The sequence below is a fragment of the Halictus rubicundus genome, chromosome 3, assembly GCF_050948215.1.
Source record: "Halictus rubicundus isolate RS-2024b chromosome 3, iyHalRubi1_principal, whole genome shotgun sequence".
Classification (NCBI taxonomy): domain Eukaryota; kingdom Metazoa; phylum Arthropoda; class Insecta; order Hymenoptera; family Halictidae; genus Halictus; species Halictus rubicundus.
Window position 1 is genome coordinate 14225608 of NC_135151.1, and position 18036 is coordinate 14243643.

Genomic DNA, 18036 nt, shown 5'->3' on the forward strand with positions numbered 1-18036 from the left:
TTAGTCACCGATTTTTTTTTTAAGAACCGATCAATCATGCTAAAATGTTTTAATCAGTTAATGGTCAACTCTGTTTCGCGGAAATATCGAAGGTGAATACTGATTATCTAGACGCAGGCGGTATGACTCACGGCGTTGGCACCGTTATACTTCTTGACAATTAACAGTTACGCGACGATAACTCGCTGCATTTTTATGGCTGACATGCAGGTGACTTTTGCTCGACGTTGTCGCTTTGAACGTTGAAGCTCGTCGATAGGAAGAAAAAAAGGAAATAAAACGAGCAGTGGAAGCTATAAAAACTGGTCTGGCTTTAACGATGAAATGGGGAAAATCAATCCAGCGTTCCAGGGAAAGCTAGTAAAGAAAGGAAAAATGATATTCATAGTGGATGCCGTTAAGCCATTCGTCATCGTCAGGTTGCGTGCGCGCCGTGTAAATTTGTGTAAAACTTCCCTTGACACGAATGCTAGCTGTCTCTCAAATCCTATTTTCGTTAAGGCGCAACCATCTTTCGTGTTAACCTGACTATATCCGTCAAATATTTTCGATTATCTTCCGCGTAACAATGAACAGGTTGTTCGAAGCGAATGCGAAGTTGCGAAAACATTTGCTCCGTGGTATTGTTCGAAAAAAGACCTTGAATAGTAAGTACATGTTCCGAGTCGGAGATAAGATCAGACGGGTCTCTACTCACTACTTTCAACCGGGTCGGCCAAGGTGGATTTCTGGCGGCCGTCTTTCGATTGTTTGTCCCACTCGTCGAAAATTATTATCGCGCTATTACGTTATTACCTCTGTCAAAAAAAAAAAAAGAAAAAAAAAACAATGTGCTCGAAACACCTGCTGCCGTGTAGTCGCCTGCTCGACTGGACTCGACCAAGACGCTTCTATAACACGAGGATCGAGTAAATCCACGCTGCTTCCCCTTCCACGGAACGAAATATCAATCAGTCGACCGTACCACTCCCAACACTCAAAATCCGTCGCGAACCCGTTCACTTTCGATCGATCAACGACGAAGATTCACAAGACTCAGTAGTGAATTCTGTACATGGTCAGACGAGATTCCGAACCGGCACGCAACTCCCGAGACTGATTGAGTCTTCCACAGTTGTCTTCGGGTGTAGCTGGTCGACTCGAGGAGAACCGCGGGATGCACCGATACTTTCCTCGATCAACAAATGAATTAATAACGAAGAAAACAGAAACGAAAAACAAAAGAGAGTCGGTTCCTTAGCGACGCCAAGGGGACACCTTTTCAACAACGGCACATAGCGAGCACTGAATGCAGAACACGTTCGGCGCTCCATATGATCCCCGACCACGCAACAGTTCAATTCTTCCGTGAGCAACGATCCATCATCGCCCGTGATAATATTACCGAATATGTATGCGAGCAGAACTCGTGCGATGGTGTCGGCGACGTTACTGGACACCGAAATCACCTGGCGACGCGTACCGGATTGGAGAACGTCCGTTTACCGCGCGGACCGGCCCGCAAGTCGTAAGCGTACGCACTTTCACGCCCGTGAAAACTCGACTGGCCGACTTCGAGGAACTGATCAATGACGAGAAGCTACTATTCACTGCAATCGATACCGCCGATCTCATTGATTCGACGGCCGAACCCGCCAACTACCGTAATCGGCAATCGCTGAAATGAGATCTATGACTCGCCGCGCCGATTGTACTTCGTTCAATTATATTATTCCGTGAATTAGCACTGCTCGCTGGCACACGATATGGAACAATATATTATTAACACATACGCCATATGCCACGTTCGTGAATGATACTTGTTAATTATAGCCTGCCACCTGAATGGTAAATCAGAGAATGTGTGTTGCAAATGTTCTTATACTTGAGACGTCATCTGCAACGAAAGTAAACCCTGTTCAATTTCCTTTACGGCTACTGCAATTAGAACTTCTTCGTTTTTAATCATTTTTTAAAACAAGAAGCTATTTTAATGATTAAATATCGTTTATAAAAGAATAGAATTTTATTTCTTCCTAATAGAAAGGAATAATATTTATATCTAGAATTTATTTTTTTTATAGAATTGATTTTCGATTGAGAATGCATATAAATGAATCAGCCCACTGGATGTGTACATTTTTTGTATAAAAATATTTTTCATTTTAAAAGTCATAACTATTTCCCGGAAGAGCCCCAAAAAATCTATCTCCATAGCTGCTGATACACAGTTATCCAATTTAGTAAAAAAGAACAATTGAAACGTTTTTAATTGGCGTGTCTCTGGCTATTGCTCCTATAAGAAGAAATAAAAAATATTGCTAGTTCTATAAATCTCAACATTCGAACTATAACTGTATATTTAGTAGAACATATCTATAAAGTCAGTTCTTTAAAAAAATTGTTGAGATGTCGCGTGGCAACCACGTTCAGGGTTATCATTTTGAGGTAAATGTGTTTAAAGTTTTATGGAGAGTTTTATGCTTCACAACCATGAAAATATTATTTTCGCAACCGATTCATTCATTCCGGAGTTATAAAATTCACCTTCCTCTTGCTCATAAAATTCATTGCAAGTTGAATTAGTCGTTTTTACCTTTGAATGCTCGTTGCCTCGTTTTTCATTCGAAACTTCGCGGAACCCGGGTAATTGCGTATCTTGTATTTATACGTTCTGAAAAAGTCTCTGCACCTAGGAGAAACTTTGCATAGGCACTGAACAGACTCCGAATAAGCGTCAGATGCGAAGCAATCGTGAAAAAATTATAGATATATAATTAAAAACTAGTGCAAGAGTTGCCGCAGTAACGTTCGCTCCCGAGCGTTCTCTCCATATTATGAGCGTGTCGCTTTGATTCAATGTTGACGGTTTCGGAATGGAACGTGTTGATTTTTCGGAACTCTGATCAACAAACGTTAACCCCTTTGAACTTGCTTTTTAATGGAAAAGGAGAAAAATAGATGTTTTTATCTGTCACATTAGGGAGGTCCCTTAAAGATTGTTGATACAAATATTTATGCGATTGACTGAAAATGGGTTATGCAAAAATGTGGTGCAGATTGAATGCACTGATAGAATGCATAGGGGTAGCAAAATTTAATGAAAGTTTCACACATTTTTCATATTTCTTGTCCCAAAAATGTACTTCTTTGAAAGGGACGATTCCTGAGGTGATTTGAGGTAACTTTCTCCTTTGCGAAAATATTCTCTGTGGCTCCGTTAAAGAGTCCGTTCTATGTCGTTAATAACTCCTTTAAAAATCCGCGGAGAATATTTTCGAAAAAGAAAAAGTTACTTCAAATGACCTCAGGAATCGACCCATTCAAGGAAGTACAGTGAATTCTCGATATAGTCAACAACACGGTCCTTGCCAGCGTCGTGTACAATCGTCCAGGAGACATACCCGAGCCGCGTTATGTTTACATTCCTCGGCATCCGAGGCCTGTCGAGCTTCATGGCCCCTCACGGGGTATACAGGGGGTAGTGGCGATAATTTCCCGACGTTTATCATCCAGGCCTTAGCTACATAAATTGATTCCCACTAATATTCAGACGCTTTTAAAAATCGTATAACTTTGTTAACATTGGATCATGCGACTTGAATTTTTTTACGAAGTTAGCACAATTGGTTTGCTACATAATGTGAAAAAAATTTTTTACAAAAATTGCAATTGGTCAAAATTGCAGAGAAAATACTAAAACTGGTATTTTGCAACTGTTTTGTGTGGACTTACATCGAAAATTTAGAAGGTACGATTAGTAGATCTGTATGAATTATACATATTCAGAGAATTTCATCAAAATCGGTCAACGTTGCAATGAGCTACTGATATTTCAAAGTAACCGCATAAGGGCAAAATTCCCTGACAAGGCCAAAATTCTGCGACTTTCACCCTTAAGATTTCATCGTTCAACGTTTGTAGCTCATTGCAACGTTAACCGATTTAGATGAAATATTCAGAATATGTATAAGTGATACAGATGTACAAAACACACCTTCTACATTTTTAATATAAGCCCGCATAAAAAAGTTGAAAAATACAACTTTTAGTACTTTCTTTGCAATTTTAAACAAACATTTTTTTTCACGTTATGCAGCGAACCAATTGTTCTAACTTCTGAAAAAATTCAAGTAGTATAGTCTAATATTGATAAAGTTTATCACTGGGAATCACTGTATATAGAGAAATTACTGTACAACATTTCTCCGTCTCCCTGTTTACTATTTCCATTTGTACTTCTGTCTAAACCTACCGCTACTATCTGTTTCTACAATGCTTCCCTTATCTTATATTTATCTTCACGTATACCTATGTTGCTTCTATATATCTACCTATTTCTTTTCTCTATCTCCATCTATTGCACCCCTTTTCTCTTTGGTTTTTATGACCTCCTACCAAATTACTCTACTTCCCTTCTCCTTTTCTTTCCTCTTTCTATCTTAATTTACATGATATTATGACAGAGGATCCTGTGCAGCAAAATGATAGCAACTAAAAGCATAATTATGCCGTAAAAATGGTTATTAATCTATATAAGCGTGCACTGTCTAATTAATTCGCTTCACGTTCAATCAAGGATGCAGTATCGCTAGAAAATCATAAGCTGGTGGTACTAGCCGCCTAATACCATCCATTGTGGCTTATTAATCGTAATGAACCAAGTAATTGATGACGCGGGTAGCATATTTCAACGAACGTAATCAAGATCCGAGGCAATTGTGGCGCACGTGTGCACGGAATTGCGAAAATTGCAAATGAATTTTAATTTTCAAGTGTCGCGGGAGACGGTGTGCTTTTTCCTTTCATTTTCGAACGGAAACGATGCCGTTCAGACTGAAAAAGTTCGCAAAGTCGAAACGAGGTCAGGAGGATTACTGTCCGTGGTGGGAGAGGCCAAACGAAGCAGGACATTTTCGAACGACGAAGGCCTCGGGAAATTGCTGTTGGCGTGGTTGTTCCCATGAAATCCTTGTTTCAGATAAGGATCGTCAAAGAAAGAGACCGCAGGCGCAGTGCATTAGGAAAATTTTCCGCTGATAAGCTTCGTCACGTGTCGCGCGTTACCTTTAGTCACCTTTGGTTTTGTACGGACATAATACGTTACGCACGGAAACTCTGGAACGGCTGATCGTGGAAATGATTTCGGCACACTGTTCTAGCTGAGTATTATGGTCGACGTGAAAAACTGTTCTTTTTTTAACAATCAGTCACGAGAATACTTTTCGTTTTAAGAGAAACTTAACACTCCAGTGCACGAGTCAAAACTTCGACTCGTTTTTACCACGTTTTTATTAGCTCGCTTTCTTGTCTGTGTTTGTCTGGTCGGTACAAATCTTGCAATTGATTTTAAACTAACTTCCCGATGAGCTAGAGACTTGAAACTTTAAACATAGCTCAGAACTGAATGACAATACACACACTCCCCTCTAGGGTCAGATTATACGAGGCAGGTAAGACGCTAAAGGCCTATAAAGGTAGATACAAAAACAGAGTTCTGTCGGCAGAATTTGGTTACCCTGTTTTTGTATGTAACGTTTATAGCAGCGATGGGCACGGATGCCTGCCGTAGGCAAAACAATTCATGGATATCACTGACCTAACCCATGCAGTGCAGCGTTAATCCACTAACATGAAAAACTGTGAAAATAGCATCACAGATAGGACCCGCTTTTGCAAACTAAGACTTGTACAAAATGATTGTGTGGCAACCACGGTGCTAGATAACGAGAACTAATCCGTGATTAGATTACAAGCCGGGTTACGTTTCCTAGAGGCGGGAATATCGGGTTTCCTAATGTTTTCGCGACGCTTCTTCCACCAACGCATGTCTACTAGATAGATTAGTCCTATGTTTTGGCCCTACGTTCTACCACACAGATGATCTGGGTATTAACCCTTTGCACTCGAGTGGTGACTCTGAAGCACCACTAGAAATTGTTGTGGCATTGTTTCAAAGAAATTACAAAATATTTGTTACGTTACAAAATTTTTATTTAATAGATTACTAAACGTTTAAACATTATATGTGTAAATCGGATCAGTTTCGTACGAATACAATGAAAATATTCTAAGACGGAAGACAAATTTAGTTTTAGAATGGAAATAGCGCCGAGTGCAAAGGGTTAATCATTGAAAACATTGTTGTCAAAGAAACAGACCATACGTCAAAGCCTTACATAGTTGTTCCAAATAAAAGTTTTTACTGACCCTGTGATATATAAATAATTATATTATTCCTTTGCGACCTTAGTGACGAAACAGATGACTCCAACCTTACTGTTATGTCGATATGTATCCTCGAAGGGTTAACCACTGGACATTATGCGAAAATCTGATTGTCTTGACATAAACTACCACTTGGCCAAAAAATTAGAACTAAATTAGAGGGTCCCAAAAGGGGGTGAAAAACCCCGAATTTTTGTCCTCAACGCATAAAATTTCTCGCGTCGTTAATCGCCATTAGGGATTAGAGAAGAAATTTAATCGTCGTTCGTTAATTTTTGATTCGACACCGGTCGAGAGGATGTAGCATACCTTCTCAACCGGCAAACGCGTCTCGCACCCGTTCGCAATTCCTCAGCAATCAGAGAAAATCAGTCGCAATCCTTTGCGCGTACCATACGCAGCTCCTGTTTGATATTATCCGCGATTGCTTCGAGAAATTCGGCCGTAATGCGTCGTCAGCTTTCATTAGTGCCGCATACAATAATTAATTGCGTACAGGCGAGACATGTACTGTCAAGAATCCTACGCTACTGGGCACAATGGACGTGATCGAGCTGGTCGAATTAACCGTGGTCCATGGATTAAGCTGGCTTAAGTCCGTTTTTCGATATGGAAAATCCGAGGTGCAGGGACCGTCACAATTGCTGTCCAAACTACTACGTTCACCGAAATGCGCGTCAGCCCGGAGTAATTAGAGTGTGCTGGTGGCTATTGTGACCGTCCCCTTTCTCGCGTTGCTTCTCTCGGGAAAGAAAGCCTAATGCTAAACGCAGGTTTAAGTTTCACACGCGATACTTTACCCTCGGGTGGCGGGACTCGGGTCCATTTGGATTTGGAGAAGTTACACATTTCCTGGTAGCCACTTCAAGTCATTGAAACTTCATATCCTTTCCCATTCTAAAAGTCCCAATAAAATTCGATTCTGTACCTATCCCGATGAAAATGAATGTCTAAAGCCGATTAAATATTAGTGTCACCCGTATATGGCCGATCTGGCGGCTAACGTGTTAAAGGGAACGTCGGAATGTGTTTGAATTCAACGGTACAGCGCATCCCGTTATTGGAGTCCCAATGAAAAAGTAAATCGAAGGTCTGGTCTAATACTTTTTTCAAAGAGGCACTTTGCTTCTGGAAAACTCGGCGTTACACGCGAACGTGTGTATGCCTTATTCACGTTTCCGACCGCAATCGTTGCAAATGGTTCGCAAAATAAACGAACACGTTAGCGGAGTCTCGTTCAATGCTGCACGCAACCAATAACATTCTGGTCAGAGTTTCTCGAAAATAGAGCACTATATGAACCATTGTGGCTTGTTTGGTCTGTGCAGAAATTCTCTGCACCGTAATTATAGTTACATTGCCAGCGTTGCGTCTAAAACTTATGCCATCCAACAAATTGCAACTTTCTTTGCGTTTTGACAACAAACAGCCGATTTTTATAAGTATTGATATGTCGAACAGCTCCCACATAATGATGTACAAAAATTTGTTGTCGCATTTTGGAAAATCTACGAAATCGTTCTGAAAAATTGTTAGAGTTGAAAATCTGACTTTTCTCAAGTTTTCTTAAAAACTGAGAGCAATAAAGAAGAACGACTCTCAGATTCGTGTGTCTATTGGTTATTGTACCGCAGAGTTGTTGAGCAGTTATTACGTTATTGCGATGGTACTATCAACCTCACCGCTGGTTATTAAAGATACAATAGGAAGCTTTATAAGGCATTCATTGAATCTCGATCGAGATATCAGTTGAAGATTGCTTTATATGGAATAAGACATGAATTGGTGGTCTATAACATTGACAGTAGCATGTGCTACTATATGGGTATCTATAACAGAAGCAAATCGATCGAAATTTGTGGAAACGATCGAGGGGTCGTCTGGTAATTGAAATTTATCGATTTTAGACGGTTCGGTGCGCCTATTACCGTGGCAGTCAAAATATAAGCAGCTTGTGCGCTGAAACCTTTACATACTATTCGATGTTGCCCTTTAACAGTGATAAATTGTTGGAACTTCTAAGGCTGTTACACTTTAGAACCAGTGAAAATGTCAACCCTCTAGAGTACACTTACGAGCATCGATAAAAATCGACGTAAAGACACACCTCCTGCAGGTATACCCTTGTTTCACTGTTTCCGTTTCTATCCGATATTACAGGTATTAAATTCCACAGCTAATTTGAATATAGTTCGACTGATACCCGAAGGTAAAAAGACAAGAAGAGATACGAAATATCGATTCGCGTTTCTTTGACTTTGAAAACATTCTCGGGGGAGTGGCTTCATCGCGATAGAAGTAACAAGTAAAACGAAACTACTTTCCGACCCCTCCTCGTTCTTGCATTTTTACAGTACCTCGTGGTAATCTTAAGAATCTCTCTTTTTTCACAATTCTATTTCAGTGTTGAAGGTTTCACATAAAACGAAAATTTCATTATTATTTATTGTTAGCTCGAGGAACTTTACTTATTTAATATATAATATCATTTCTATTGCAAACACTTTTGAAAATATTTAGTAGAATATTCAGTCGCGTTTAATCTACTCAAAATATTGAATATAAATTCGTTCATCTGTAATTTCTTATGTAAAGTGTAAATTATACTGTAAATTGTACTGCCAGTCTGCAGATGTGCGTTCATTCTTACAACACGCAGTCGCGTAGAAAATTATACCTCCACGCAACTGGTTTGAAGTGTAAAGCATATGTATAATAATGATAACGCGGTTCTGAAAAGCGTCGTTTCAAGATAAACGCGTCCGAAGCGGCGCGCCAATATCTATACGAGTACACGTTCGGCTCATTCATTCTCAAACTAAATAATATTTACATTTCGAACTTTTTACGTTTTACTCTAGAGACTTCAAACCGTCATTTAAGGTAAATAATCAAATTTTGAAGGATTACGTATAGTTTAACCCCGTAAAAAAATGGAACAGAAAATCTCGAAAAAAATTGCTTGATTCGAGTAATTGGTAGTGGATGAAATCGCATGTCGGATCAAGCCTGAAAACAGATCAGTCGGTCGGATGAATCGTGTAACAAGGAGGAGTGGCCCTTATGGGTGCGTACACGAAGGTGTGGTAGTGTATTCACGGTGAGGGTTTCGTGTTTGCAGTCGGGGACAGTGTTGGACGCGTTGACAAGACATATATACGATGCCGCACCTTCTTGGAAAAAGGTTTATTACATGAAATCATAGAGTGAATAACGGATAATTACGACCCATTCCTAATTTCGTTAATTGGTCCCTCATTCCACAGGTACACGCTAAACGAACGAACTATGGATGTTTGTACACGAACTCACGATAAACAGAACGGAAGAAAAATTGATGTCGAGAGTTCTACGATTTGCAATGATAAGGTTTGATCAAACCTTTGTTTATGAATTTTTCTTTTGCTTGCCTTGTTACTTTCCGTGTGCGCTTATCCACGCCAGTTTTAGAACTACTCTCGCGATGACCGAGGACTTCTACGAAACTCCACTTACTCACTGACTCTCGCCCTCAATGCTTGCAACAACCACTGAATTAAAGAATAACGGTGACCAATTACTACACCGATTACCCCATCGCTGTTCCCGAACTTGTACGTCACCAGCCACTATTGTACCAACGACCTGCAATACTGTATCTTTCAATCGCAGACATTAAATCTTATATATACATCATATATCATATTATCAATCATTTACCAAGAATGTTATCGTATCAAGAACGAAAACAGCGGACTCTGATATAACAAGCGCGATTAGCTAGAAATCTTGCTTCTTATCTATACAGGGTGTCCCAAAAATCTTGTACTTCCTTAATAAGGGTAATTCCTGAGCTCATTGGAAGAAACTATTTCCTTTGATAAAATGTTCTCCGCGGCTTTATTAAGGAGTTATTAACGAAAAACACTACATCGCATACATTATTCGCAGAAAGAATTATTTCACAATTCAAACTATACATTCTATACTTTACATAATACTATATAGTATTTTCTGTATATTACCACGTTTTTATTAGCTCACTTTCTTATCTGTCTGTCTGTCTGTTCGGTACACATTTTGCAATTGATTTTAAACTAACTTCCCGATGAGTTACAGATTTGAAACTTTAAACACAGCTCAGAACTGGATGGCAACACACACAAGACGAAAAAGCAGAAAATAATTATTTCAATAAAAAGAAATTTTAATATACAGTGAGAAAGGGGCATAAAGGCGCCTAAGACCGTTACGTTAGCTGACGTTGGATATCCCTACTACCGCGGGGTATACCCCGTGAGGGGCCAAGAAGCTCGAGAGCCGTCACCGCCGCCGACAAGTGTGAACACGACACGGGTCGGGTATATCGGTGTGAGACCAGGAGACCACTATTAACCCTTTCGGTACGGAAGAGCTGGCCGGCGGTTATACATTCGTGGTACGAGAAAGTTACTAATCATATAATGGAATGATTAGAGCAGCCGGCAATTTTACACACAGAATAGTAAAGTAATGATATTGTAGAGTGTCGTTAGATAAATGATACTCTTTCCGAGAATGCTTTCCGTGAATGCCGATTTTAGGCGCGGCGGTAGTACCCGGAGAACGTTTGGTGGATGCCGCCAATGGGCGGCAGTAGTACCGAAAGGGTTAATCCAATGGGAAAACTTCTTTATTTTTCATTATTTTTCATGGGACTTTCACCAACATATTCGTGACATTTTTCTAATGAAAATGATACCAAATAAACCTAGGGTCTATGTATAGATAAACCAGCGATGGGCACGGTAGGAGCCCCTGAGCTGCCTGCTTTCCGCACGAACGTCTCTTTCGTGCAGCTCGCATCTTCGCCGCGCTGCGGTGCTTCGTACCTTCGTCTCTTCCCTCGTACGTCCCGCCCTAGCCGGGAGATGTTGGTGGAAGAAGCGTTTTGCCTGCGGCAGTCATCCGCCCCCATCGCTGCTATAAACGCTAGATGCGAAAACGGGGTAACCAAATTCTGCCGACAGAATTTGTTTACCCTGTTTTTGTATCTAGCGTTTACAGACCCTCAGCGTCTTACCTGCCAAGTATAATCTGACCCTAGAGGGAAATTATCTTTTACGTTTTAGTCCACCTTAAAAATATAAAAAATTTCCCTTTATTTAAATAATTATTTCGATGTGCTATCGGACAATGGATTTGTTACTGTAATACAGTCAAACCTGTTTTTGTGCGGTAGATAGGGACCGTATAAAAGAAACCGCACAAAAAAAAATATTCAGAAACTTCATAAATAGCTGTAGCAAATAATTTTTTACATGTTAAATAAAATTTTTTTATGCTGTGGAGGGGGACCGCATAAAAAAAGTCTCACTTAGAAAATATATTAAAGATTTACGAAATAGCGAGAAAGTGCTTTCCAAACAAAATAAAGAATTAAATTACACATGGAAATATTTTAAAAAATTTAATTTCTTATTTTAAACATGGAGAAATTTTCAAAATGCACATAATTCAATGCTACTCGTCGTAATCCAAAACGCGCATCTTGTCGTGAGAACATTACCATGGTGTTATAATGCCAACACCGTTGGCATTCATACACGCGTAAAAAAAATCGCACAAAAAAAAAATCGCATAGAAAAGGATCGCACAAAAATAGGTTTGGCTGTATGTATTGCTTTCAAGCTGGCAAATATTTGATCGACCATAAACATCGAGTGCGGAAATAAACGACATCGGTGAATTTCATTTTAAAAACCTGTGTCGATTTCGGTCCAAATAGTGTTTTTTTTTTTCAATTGGCGCTGTTCAAACATTTAGATTATCTGCGCTGACGTGCATGTGCGCGGATCACGTTGAAACATTACACACGATCCGTTTTCTGCACGTGAATCAATTCTATCGGGATACGATCATTTAAATATTGGATTGCCTGCTTTTAAAATATTTCGTATTGACATTTAAACAATAAATTATATTCGTACGCGCGAAATTCTCAGAAATGATACCAATTAAGTCCGTGAAGCGAATGATAAATTAAATGAATATAATCATACTTTATCTTTCGATATTTCAATTGAAATATACAATAATCGAACCTATATTATACAAGTAATTACGTTCAATTAAAACCGAATTATTTATTATTTCTCGTATGTCAATAGATTGTAACTGAGCTGCTGATTATTTATGCATTTGTTGCAGATTTTGGTGTGCAGACACTGTAAATGTGTATGCAATCACGCTACTATTCAATTCTTAAAGAAACGAAAAAATGTGTATTCGACTCCTAACGTATAATAATGGAATTGATAAATTCAACTTTCCAAAGTCTCATATAAGCGCAAAATCTTATTAAAAATGTACCTGATAATCCTGCCAATTCCACTGAACCACATTGTCACCTCTATTAGAACCCAAGGTTAGATGATAATGAGTGAGCGTTGAAAAGCGAAATCAAGCGATCAATCAATATCAAGCAAGCAATCAATCGCCAAATCGTATCCACTTTACTGTACGTATAATCGATAATCGCTATTACTAGAAACGTTTCGGAAATTTATTGGGTCATCGATGACTGCTTCTTTCGTGAAAGATCATTGATGAAACAGAAGTTCCTTGGTAATATTCCATGCAGTTCTTCCAAATGGTCCTCGATAGGATCAATTTTGGCACGGCGGCGACGCGATAAATAACGAAAAGCCGCAAAGCAGATTCATAATCGAGTGTGGAAGGATTTTTGCCAAGCGGATTTTAATGGTATCTACGAAAATTTGCAAGGGGCCGGAACAGAAACCGTTCCCGTTCTTTACCGAAATAACTTTAGGAAATTGGGACAACGAAATGAAAAGCTGGCCAACGTTTTGCAACATATGCTGCTCACATGATGAACAATCGATTCCATGTTCCGCCGTTTGCACCAATGACTGTAACAGTGTCGCCAGATGAGGGGAGCGAGCACGAATTCAGGGGGAAAAGTTACCCTCTCTCTGCCAGTACCGGAGTATGTACGACAGAGACGGAACGTGTCACGTGACTGAGCCGCGGCGGAAGCGTGGGGAGTAGCACGGTGGAAGGGGAAGTTAGAGTGGGGGAGCAAGTCTTGATCTGGCGACACTGGACTAGAGCATAAACTGACAGCCTAAAGGCCAAAAAGAAGATAAAACGTTTAATTTAAATATGTAACATATCGTTTCCTATTTGTGAATTAATCGACTCTGATAACACGTGGTCTAAAGTGTTTCTACCTACTGCTTCCTGCTTACTGTACCTACTCATCATTAATAAATGTATGTTATAAATATTTAAGTAATTAGTGGATCTTTATACAAAATAATAATTATCTTTTTAGTTGATTTTAAAAAACTAAATTTAAATGAAAAGCTATCTTCAAAACATATCTCATCAAGACAACAAAAGTAAAGTTTATGAAATAATTATACTTCACTAACTCATTATTGTCGCTATCAACACTTGAAAACGCGGAAAATTCTTGTTTCAATGTAATTATAAACTTTCCAAGTATTCGTAACAATGAGTTAGCAAAGTATAATTATTTCATAAAATTTACTATTTTTGTCTTGTTCTGTGCAAAACGAAGCCTAGGTCATCGTATATAATTAGATATTTTTATTCTACATGGATACATTGTTGTTTTGCGGGCATCACAATTTCTAGAACCGAAATTTGCGAACCGCGAACAATTAAAAACATTAATTACAGTCAATTTTTAATAAGATCGGTTTCTCTTGCATATAAACCACAGCAAAACAAACTAACAAGTGTTCATCAAAAATAGACTTTGTGACCAACTAGTTACCAAATAGTATAAATACACGTGTATCTAAGTAAATATATATCATTTACATTATCTGATGTATAAACGAAGGGGCGTCGTCATACATTTTTATTTTCTTATTTCTCACGATTACATATTAAAAATTAGTAAACCAAATGCAAAACAGTGAAAACACTTAAAGAATTTAAAAATACTGTTGTACCATTTTCAACTCGCTAAAATTATAAATAAAATAAGTAAAGATCAATACGTCTCCTGTAGGTTGGAATTAACTTAGACAACTTTGTCATTTGCATAAAAATCTGCAGCCTAGTCATGATAAAAAGAAAAAAACTGTAAAGGTACGCTAAATATGTACGTTGATTCGAAACGAACTGCAGAAATGGTTGAAGAACAGAATCCGCGTATAATTCGAAACCGGCTTGTCCGAGGGAGCAGGTGAGCACGTTTCATTTAATTTTTAAATGAAACTTTGATGGCATTGCTCGGCTAGGCAATCCGGTAGCTCCGACGGTCGTTCGAACATCATCCCATCGAATATTAAGAAGACCCGTCCATCCAGCGGAAACAGTGGAAAGCCGGCTTTCTTGAACTTTGATTTCACTTTCGTGTGGCCCGAATAGGCGAGAAGTGGATGGATGGACGGTGGCGTAGATCGATCCTCATGTTTAACGTTACACGCTACCAGTGTTATCGATTAATTCGGGGTGAAATTATCACAAGGCCAACAAGTCCATATTGCTGAATGAAAGAAACGAAACGTATCGATTTTTCGCGTGTGCCTGTGTGGGCACCACGCGGCGCATATACTGGGTGTCCGCGGGCCAGGCTGACCAATTTGGTCCGGTCTCGTGCGCCGCAGAGGAGGACGCGGCAAAGACACTATGGAGAGGCGGCTTCAACGGATCAGCATGATCGATGCATTATGCAACAAGTAGCCAAGCTTAACTGCTACAAGCGCAAAGACGTTCCTGCGAAGATTTTGTGAACATACTTTGCAAAAAATTTCGAATCTATGAAAAACCAACAAGAAGAAAATTGACTTCTCAACAGATAGATGAAGAGCTGTAATCACGATTCCAATGGCCCATATCCTACAAATATGAACTCAGAAACTACTTTTTATGGAAATCTAGGGTAAGGGACCCAATTACTGTGCCTATATTAATTATACTTATTTTTAAAGCGCAATGAATATTAAAAAAGAGATATATAACAAATATATTAACTGATTTTAATGAGAAAAATTTAATATCTCTATTTTAATATGTTCATTGTTCTTTCAAAAATAAGCATGATTAACATAGGCATAGTAATTGGTACCCCCACAGCAATTGAGTGCCTTACCTTACTTAAAGAACCAAATTTTATTAGGTTTTGTAAATAAACATTTGAAGACGTAATCACTGTCACAAATCTTGACCTTCGTGTAGGATGCTTATGGTTATCGGTTTAGCAGTCAACATGTATATGAATATTTAATATTCAGATGAGACCACGATCAAAAATAACTACATCGTCTTCCTTATGTCATACTTTGTTGGTATCGTAATTTGTTAGCGCGGTAGTGTGCATATGTTGTAACGTAAAGCTATGGCAAACGATATGAAATTTCTCCCACCAACGTTTTCGTCGAGCTGCCTCTAAATAATCATTGCAAAAATTAGCGCGGGAATGTTCGCCGGCATCTCATCTGTGTCAAGAGCCAATTGTCTTTAATTCGTGTTACCATATTTACCGGCACGAAGTTCTCTAACTTAATTTCTCGAGATGCTCGCCACGAACGTTCAATTCAAACCGGTCGCGATCTAAAAATGGTAGAGAGTGAAAATCCAGTAAAGGTATCCATTTCTACGAGCAAAAGTTATTTCCGACTGAATGCAATTTCTTCAAAGATCGTCGTGTTATTTATCATCCGTTGGAAAGTACCGTGTGTACAGTAAATACTTCGTGAGTGACTCATTTTATCGTTCTACCTTGCGCGGTGAAAGGAGATCGCTAAATCATAGTACGAATATTCCAAATACTCGTGACATTAACGATTTAGTATCTACAGAACTACATGACAGTGTTCATAGGTCTGAAATACTTTTGATTTACCTTTCCACCTTCCCATCCCTATCCATCACCTAAAAAATACCACTGCATACAATGTTTTAACGATCTTTTCTTGAATTATTTCTATTTTTATGATATTTAAGCATTTCTGTAGCAAATTTCTTTTCTTTTTCCATTAACAAATAAAAAAATTTCTATGTACAATGTTCGCGAATAAAAATAAAAAATATCCTGTAATATCTTGTATCTATCTTTTTTCAGTAAATATAGCACAGGGCCTAAGGCATTTATTTGAAAGGTGGCTTTCAGTGTGCATACGAAAAAAATCGTGATACATGCTTCAGTCACACGAAAAATGTTTAAATAGGATAACATAATTTGAATTAATTAATTGCTGACACGAATATGTATAAACATCGTTCTCTTGTTGCGTATCCTACTTTCTACCTATTCTATCCTACACTTCAAACGTTGACCATACGGGGTATAACCTCCAATGTTTTGTGTACACGCTAGTTAGGCACGAAGGATAATGTAATATATATGAGAAGAATAGTACTCACAGGGACTGTGCGGTGTGTCCGTATGAACTATACTGCCGCATTCATGTCGCCAACTTGTCAGCATTTCACGGCGTCGGTAGATAAATCCAAGTAAACCCGAAGGAAGCTGCACAGCATGCACTTGCACACACACAGTAAATGTAGCCACTAGTACACACCCGCTGTGCTGCGCCCGGGTAAACTGGTTTCGAACGAAAATGTACAATGCCGTGTGTTCCGACGCAATAAAAACATACGACGAACGATAACAACGACGATCCACAGGGATCGTTGACGTCAATATACGAGATACCTTGTTGCGCTTAGTAATTCGGCCCTTACTTGACTCTCTCTTTTCTTTTTTTTTTCTTTTTAACAATTCAAGGATCTGCGCGGTTCGCTTCGCTCGCGAGCAATACAAAGGAGCAACGCAACCCAGCCGCGTATACATATAACACCATTGAGATCTACGTCGTGTATTATAGGCACTGCCTAGATTCTATGTACTCGATGTAAAACATGTTGGAGTAACGTAACATATGACGGAATCAGTTTATTTATTATTAACCCCTCGGGCTATTGGCGCGAAACACGAGTGTTCCTTCTACATACACAAAGTAGTATGGTGCAGCGTTGCGCTTAGATTAACTCTTTTCATCGCTAGTTAGGTGACGCCACGTACCGACTCGTGAGTGTAACCACAGATGTGATAGAAGAATAGATTGTACACCTTATGAATTTTCGAACCTAAGACGACTACCTTACCGAGCTATGATATATTACAACAAATTTCCAAGTTGGTAATGTACTGACATTGAAGCATAAAACCACAGACGAGGTATAGGAGTGATGAAAGTATGAAAGTCTGTAAGATTTTATGTCTATTTTTATACCCTGCCTGTGATTTCATTTCAGGCTTACTAAGTCTGCGGTAATAATCATTGTAAGTTAGATATATACACAGCAAACGTCACAGAGTGAAGCTGTAAATACTATAGAGAGAATTGTAAATAGATATACATATACATATATATACCCATATAAGACCCCTAATGATTTGCCTTGATAGGTTGAAGAAAATATCAACGAAATGGGTAGTCACTGTAAGAAGAACACGAAACGATTATAACAACAAAGAAAATTGTTAAATCCATATATTATTCACGCATTCGATATTTCTACGAGATAAATTATACGAATATAATTTAAAGTTAAGGAAATTATTTTTTATAGTAATTAAATTTGTAATATGAAAATTAATAATATGTAGGATTTTATTTAAGTTGATAATATTAAAAGTTTTTCTGAAAGAATATTTAGTATAATGAAATTAATCATGAAATTATTAATATGACAATGAATAGAGGACTGTAGTGAAAAATTGATTCAGTCTTTCCTTTCGTTTTTATCAATAAAGTGCGGGGAAAATAATTGATTGTTACATGAATATTAAATATTGTAAAACCC

The 18036-nt window shown here is 38.6% G+C and overlaps 1 protein-coding gene across 6 annotated transcripts in view; it reads right to left on the reverse strand.

Moving 5' to 3' along the window:
* The window catches only part of Atp8a (ATPase phospholipid transporting 8A1), a 37338-nt gene extending 20211 nt beyond the window's left edge, over window positions 1-17127 (reverse strand). For 2 of the 6 annotated variants that reach the window (XM_076785514.1, XM_076785518.1), the window contains exon 1: window positions 16591-17127. The gene's annotated coding sequence lies outside the window, so the exon portion shown is untranslated. Of the gene's footprint in view, window positions 1-697; window positions 1441-9617; window positions 9637-16590 lie in introns of those variants that run through there. The other 4 variants (XM_076785519.1, XM_076785517.1, XM_076785516.1 and 1 more) reach the window with 4 other exon arrangements.
* Between the last annotated feature and the right edge of the window lie 909 nt (window positions 17128-18036).